Source organism: Seriola lalandi, unplaced genomic scaffold, assembly GCF_002814215.2.
Source record: "Seriola lalandi dorsalis isolate HSWRI2012SDOR001 ecotype SW California unplaced genomic scaffold, Sedor1 jcf7180002054883, whole genome shotgun sequence".
Classification (NCBI taxonomy): Eukaryota; Metazoa; Chordata; class Actinopteri; order Carangiformes; family Carangidae; genus Seriola; species Seriola lalandi.
The window spans coordinates 5,887,739-5,895,673 of NW_019525658.1; positions in this window are offsets into that span (position 1 = coordinate 5,887,739).

Below are 7,935 nucleotides of genomic sequence, written 5' to 3' on the forward strand. Positions count from 1 at the left end.
ATATATATATATATATATATATATGAGTAGCTTGTGTGTAAGTGGAAGCAATGGTGGTACTGGAATTGGAACTGTGCATAAGATAGTGTAAAGTTACAGTTAAACACATGCACATTAACCACCTACTATCCGTCCCACTTTCTTCACACCTCCTTACGCTTTTTTAGTTTAACTTGCTCCAGGAGTCAGAGGTTCCAGAGGTTAAATACCTGTTAATCTTCTGCATAGCCAATGTTCGATGACTGACTGTTGAAGACTTCTGAGGTAAAAGTTAAAAATAAGATCTTCAAAATCTTTATCACTACAAGCCACTTCTAGATAAACCAGCAGAGACGTTTCACCCAGTCATGCAGTTTGTCTCAGGTCAACAGAGGTTTTAGTGTCTTTCAGCTTATTGTGTTGTTTTTACCTAGTTCAGTTTTGGTTCACTAACTGCTCTCATCAACCTAATTTCCATTTTCAGTGAAAAGGCTCTGGTAAACCCACTGTACGCTACCTACCCAGCATAAAACAACAGACAGAAAAAGTTTACAACTAGCTGGTGGAGAAACAGGTGAGGAACATCTTGAAGCTTAAGAGCCAGATATTTCCCTCCTGAGTTGGTAGAGACCAAACCAGAGCTAAAAGGAGTGTGAATTTGTGACAGATGGACAAAGTAAGTCAGAAGACAGAGGTGCCATAAATAGTTCTGTAACAAATGAACACATTCGCTACATCAGCTTTATACGCTATAATACGTCATTGTTTTATTGACAATTTGTTGTGCTGCTCCAAAGTGGCTAAAAAAACAGTTGATGCAGGTTTAAGGAGGAGTCAATTCTTCCAAATTTTTTGACACAAACATTTAAATTTTTGTTCCTGTGTGCAACAACACCAAAACATTCTGAATCTGCTACACCACGTTGAAAGAAAAATAATTTCCCATATGAAACTGAAATACTTAAAATGATGGTCATCACATAAACCTATAGATTATCAATGAGATCCTGAGGAGCATTAAGAAAACCATTAAAAGAAAACTTTCTGTAACTTTACAGGCTTGAAGCTGGTTTTGTAAATATAATGGAAAAACTCTGATTTTCAAACACAATAAAAAAGTCTCAATTGTCAAACGTTTAGTTTTCAAACATGTACCATCCAGTTGTACTTAAATCCTTCTGCCACCTCATTCACTACCCACCCACCACGCTCTCTGTTAACTAGACTCTCCAGTGTGAAGGGCCGGGATTAACCTTGGATTTGAAACGGGCCGCAAGCCTATACACTCACCAATCCCTCTGTCGGACCCACCCTCGTGAGCTCATGTCTGCCTAATGAATAGCCCCGGTCACAGGTGAACACACACACGGATAGACAGGGACACTCACACAACAAATAAGGGCAAAAGGGGCGATTATGCGTGCCTTCACACACGCAGACACACACACACACTCACAACATCAGCATATTAGCTCTCTTTCTCTCTTTGTGTGAGAGTTTCTTCAGTCAGATGTGATGGTATTGTTGCTCTGTCAAAGGGAGACCTCAAATGGAGGCAGCGATTTCAAACCAAAAGCAATGCTGAGAGGGAACATGTCTTAACCTCAGACACTGCTCACACATACACACGACTCAGGCTGTGAATGAAAGCATTTAAGCTGCAGCTTCTTTTTTTTTTTTTATCAGGGCCATTCCTCATAGAAATGTCCGGCTCAGAGCAGAGAAGTTGGATCTGTCAAAAGGCTTTTTAGGAGGAGAAGGCTTAGCGAGTTGCTGGTGATAAACTGCCTGTGTGGTAAGTGTGTGTCTGCCTACATCCTGCTCTCTAAATATAATCCCATATTCTCTCACAAAGTCCTCAAGACGCCAAACAACCTGTCCTGTACAACTCATGTGTGCAACACTGAGACAAAACACATTGTTAATTACACCACCGACAAACTACATGGAGAAAAAATACAACTTTTCATAAGTTACAAACAGGTGCATTCAAATCACATTTAAAATTGGAATATATTACAATAATAACTGTTGCATCTGTGTTTTTAAATATGGATGGAAATTTGTTCTAGAGGCGTGTAAACCCATAATAAATGAATACTTAATCAATATGTAAATATTTCATCTGCCAGTCAGTTATTTGCCTACTGTCATCTAACTGAAACACATTAACTTTCAACTGTAAATGTATATATTTACTGTTTTGATATCTTTACTCAAACATACACATTGTATACACCACAATAACAGAGCAGCAGAAATGTTCATTTATTTTACTTTAACACCTTATTCTGTTGCTGTTATACTGAAAATATTCATAATATAGTTACAGAATATTTTTCTCATTTGTCATTCATGTTGTTGACATATACATGTTCCAATCATCATCAATAGTCACAATTATCTACTCCATTTTTCTTCGTGTACGTTATCATTGTACTGTTTCACATACAGTTTCCCCACGTAAAATATTAATGTTTCATATTATATTACATTATCTTAAAGTATATTCTTATCTGTAAATGTACACTTGTCTTTGTTCATCTCTCTATCTCTCTCCCTCTCTCTCTCTCTCTCTCACACACACACACACACACACACACACACACACACACACAGTGTCCTGTAGTGTGATCTGCTGAGGAGATAGTGGTTATTAGTGTCCTATAAATCTTTTCTACCTCCCAGTGGGGCCCTAAGTTGTAATTTACAGCAACATGTGCTGCTGATGTTCAGGCTTCAGCCAGTGAGTTTCTGACGGCTGCTGATCGCCAACGCTAACTTTACAACCTTGACAATAAGACCATCATGGGACACTAAAGCCTGTTTAGTGGCCACAGTTGTTACACTCAATACGTTACCAGCTTCTCATCAGATCAGAGGTAAATAACATTAACCGGATCAGACAGGGGTTTTAATAACAGGATGATATATTAGTCTAACCTTTGCTGCTGTTTCCCAAGGGCAGAGGTGTATAGTGCACTGTACCGGCTAAATTACTACAATTAACACATGCCACCACCTCCTTGAGTGGATGTAAGAAACAAACCAAGGAGGGGTAAGGTAGACAGGAGTTACAAGAAGAGGAAATAGAGGGTGAAAATAGGAGGAGAAAAGGGTGGACAGGTGATAAATCTTGTCTCTTGCGCTCCTGCCATGGTTGAAACCTGACATTTATGTGGAGAGGTATTGGTCATAATGCCAATAATAGCTCCAGAAAACGCAGACCGTTTGCAAAATGACGTTTGGAGGGAGCATTGTTGAAGGTGAGTGACAGTAAAGCAGCACACAATGCCTGGGAATAAGCGTGTAATCTGGGGTATCGGATTCAGCGCGCTGGTAGAACAGCATGCTGGGAGTGAATGGAGTCTTTGTGGAGGCTGCGGCTTACAGGCTCATTTGCATGTAGTGATAAACGTTGTTTACACTGGACATACAGCTCTGTGAAGTGGTAGGTAAACGCACCAGGAATGATAGATTTACTGCCTCACATGGGAGCCAGACGGTAATATACTGGCGCACACACACACACACACACACACACACACACACACACACACACACACACACACACACAGACCAATTCATGCAGCAGGTATGCAAACATGAACTATACAGAAACAGATATGCAAACACACACTCAGATGGATCATTTCATGCAGCAGGGATGAAACACACACACAAGTACACACATGAAACAGTATCCATTCTCCCGGTGATAAATGCCCGCTTCTTTTCTCTATGGCTGACGTTCATATTTCCAGCCAATCTGTCAACATCACGCTCAAACAATGTTTATTTTCTCCATGTAGATTTGATAAACATGTAGATATAAGCTAGAGCTTTCGTGGGTGGAGGGGGTGGAGGGGAGGTATGGAGCTGACAAGGTCTACTGCCTCATTCCAGGGTGAGGAATCCCCTTTCTAAGCAGACAGGGCAGGCTGCAGGGAGGGGACCAGGGGCCACACGGGGCCTCAGCCCCATTTAAGGAGCTGCAGATGATTTGTCATCCGCTGGAGGTGACGGACAGGAGGGTGGCAGTGTGGCTTTGGAGGGAGGTGGAGGTGGGGGTGGAGGACAGGGGCAGCGATTTAAGGCAGTAAACGGGTTTCGGGTCACTGGCATCGCACAGTGGGCCAGTCACTCTGCTCCACAACTGGACAAGGTGGAGGGAACAGGATGGAGTCAGGCAGTGTGGCGTGTGGAGACAGGGGTGATAGATGGTCACCCACCCTCCACCTCCCTCACCCCACCACAACACCCCTCCAGAACCTGTAGGTCAGTGGAAATGGTAGCTCGCCCCTTTTCAAAATAAAGTTCCTTCAGTTCAAAGCCAGGCCGGGTATGTTTGTTTTACAGCGCCAGGTAATGTTGTTTGGAGGGCGGGCTGCGCTCTGCCCGACACACTCCTAGATGACACCGGAGGAGGTGCACTTTGATGTGCCCGACTTTTCTCTCGTACTCTGTCACACTGCTGCTATTGAGCCGTGGTGTGAAATGAACATGACAACCACATAACCTCCCCTCCACCACCCCCATGTGTTAAGCGCATCGCTCTGTTGGTGGGAGAAATAATATTGAGTTTCCCTGTTTCCCACAGAGAGCGCTAGCAGTGGGACGGAGCGGGGGTCAGACATTTTTCTCATGCGCTGCCAGCCAGACGCAGCAGTGAGGGCCGATAAATCAGCTGAGGGTAAACACGCAGACTGTGACTGAGTGAAAAAGAACAACAACAGACAGCAGCATTCACCCTCTGAGAAGTGGTTTGTGGTTTGGATGATAGGGTCAAACAAGTGATGATGTAAGTTTGTAGATAACGCAATCATAGTTATAGATAATAGTATTGTTCTAATAGCTGGCTCTATTTTGGATATGGCCCCAGATTGGCAAAAATACACAGACTTGCTAAGCTCTGATGGTAACACATCTCTTATTGAACCTGGTGTCTCTGTTTATTAGCAAAGAGCAATGAAGAGAATGGTAATCCAACAACAGATAATATCAGAGAGTAGCAGTTGTAGCTCTTTTTTTTTTGTCATGGAAGTAAAAGACAAAAGGCGATAGTGAAACCTTTGGCTAATGTCTGCTTAATGTGCTCTCTGCAGGCTGGTGTCTGTGGTCAGCCAAAGATAATTCATTAGAGAAGAAACTCTGCTCTGTAACACCACTCTACAATTGTGAGTGATTAGCAGAGTGCATCACATCGCTTTCAGGAGTCTGAGCTAGTTAACTTATCAACTTATCATCTCCAATATTTGGAGTAAGTAACTCGTAGAAAATAATGTGTCCATCCCCAAAAAAGTCTGGTCCTGTGGAAAGAAACCACGTTGTCAGACTGACATACTGGGATCATTGAGTCAGGAAAGTTACATAACAAGTCATGAGTCATTTAAACTTTAAATTCAAGAGATATATCTGGAATAACAAGTTTTTGCAAAATAGAAGAATTATATTTGCAGCTTTAAAGGTCCAGTTCCTCCTCGCTGCTCTTTAAACATTTGCTACTTAACCGTGTGTGCATGCGCATAAATACACAACCACTCTGATTCATTTCTGATTCATTTGTTTGTTTCACAATTAGCAGGTTTCACAATTTAATTTACTGTTGACATGTACAGTCAGAATTTTCTAGACTCTGATTTAGGTGTGTTGTGACACACCTGTATTGATGGTAACTGATTTAAAAAGATCTCTTGAGTTCACCTGGTTAATCTTTCATTATCCATTAAGTGTAATTGTTCTTTTTGTATGCTTTTCTCCACCTCCCTACACTCGTACTGAGTCTAAATCATTTGCCAAAAAAGAGACAAAACACACAATAAACAAAGTTAAAGATGAATTTGACTGATAGCATTATTATTTTGTTATTTACTTATTTTTTCAAATGTTCTATAGATATTACTATATAGATATCATATTGTTATTGTAATGACGGTCATGATAATGAGTAGTAAAATAGTGAAATAGTAGTGAGAATCTGATATTTTGACGGCCCTACTATTTCTATTTAGACTCCCAGGGCTGGCGTGATGACGATGCTGGTGCTGATTATAAATGCAGATGAGATGCTCGTAGAGGAGTTATCTGTGGTCACTGACGTACATTTTAAGGCACACGTGTAGTTACACACACACATGCGCACACAAACGCACTCGACTAGATGTAGCCAGGTCTGACGGAGGCCCGACTGGTGTCTCTGTCGTTGGGTGGGCTGATTTAAAGGGTCCCTGAGGTCTCATTCCAGGTAGGAAGACAGACAGAGGTCTGGAATCCCCCTCCCACTCCCCCACTTCCCCACCCCTACACCATCCACACACATTTATATATATACACACACACACACACACACACACACACACACTCTTTCTTAACCCAGATTTCTCTCCATCCACACAGCATCCATGCTTTCTCACACTGCCCCCCTAAACCTGTCCTGTCCCCAACGAGCAGCCACACATTCCAGCAGCACCCGCGCTTATTATTGGAGGAAATTTATAGGGCCATTTATTTAACTGGATCTGAATGACATTGGTTCTGGATGAGTGGAGCTAGGGCAAACTGCCGGGCCATGTGGTCCAGGGAAAACAGAGCAAGGGATAAATCAACTGACGGCGAGAGAGAGAGCGAGAGAGAGTGAGAGAGAGAGGTGGTGGGTGGGAAGGTGGGACAGATAGCAGGACAGGGAAATAGAGTAAACTTGAGAAGGAAGCCAGAGACACAAGAGAAAAGAAAGTGAAATAAGATCATTAAATGATCAGCCGTGCAGCTGCACCACAACCACCAGCACTGATGAATTAAGTGGTTTAGGAGACATGGGACAAAAATGACCTGTTGAGCCCCTATTGATTCATGCACACAGGTTTATTCAGGAATTTGTACCATGTGTGCACAACTTAAACTTATGTAATTTTGTCTTTATTATCAATTTTCAGGGCCCTTTCACATATTTACAAAAAAAAATGATCAACTGGTGAGCTGCATCGATCAGAAAATAAAGAAAGAATCAAAAAAATGTAGTCATAAATTTTGGGTCTATTATAAGGAAGCAGTAAATATGACACAAAGTGGAATTATGTCTTCTCACACTGTTGATCTTTGGCTTCCTACTAAATGCATCACACTCACATAGACACAAACCCCATGACTCTTTCTGCAACAGTGAACTTTCAGGAATCTCTCAACGTAAATAGAAGAAGCACATTACATAGCCAAGGGGATCCCACAGGCACTTAGCTTGTGTGTGTGTGTGTGTGTGTGTGTGTGTGTGTGTGTGTGTGTGTGTGCGTGCGTGCGTGCGTGCGTGCGTGCGTGCGTGCATTGCGTGTGTCTCAGGTGTCTTGGTGATAATCACAGAGCTGACAGAGCTCAGACGTAGAAGACACCATGAAAAAAGAGATGCTTTAAAATAACTGTTGTAATGTGAGTCCAGGTCATTTTTGAAATGGAGTAAAAATAAATAGCATGAAAAGATAAACTGCCAGTGAAAACTGAGGCCAAGATGCATCTGCTCCTGGTGGAAATCTTTTCATTTGCACTTACACAAAAAGCTGTATGACTCCACTTAATGAATGTATGAAGAGAGCAGGTGCAACATGGGGAGGATGTAAATGAAAATATGAGGAAAAAGAACTTCTTGAGTTTCTGAATTTTTTTTAATGAGTCAGAGCTCTCTCTCTCTCTCTCTCTCACACACACACACACACACACACACTGAGAGACACTTCCAGCATTTGAACCTTTAGCTACAAAGCATCCATACGGTGACATTCTTTGGCTGGTTTTAGGTAAGAAACACAGGCTATATACACACCCCAGCGGTCAAATCCAGGTGAATAAAGTGGACAGGACAAAATAAGTAGCATCTGCTTTTTTGTAAGTCAATATGGCTGATCACATAATACAAGATTTGTCAGCGTCAGATCTTTCTGTCTTGTAAAACGTTATTTTGAGTGTCAA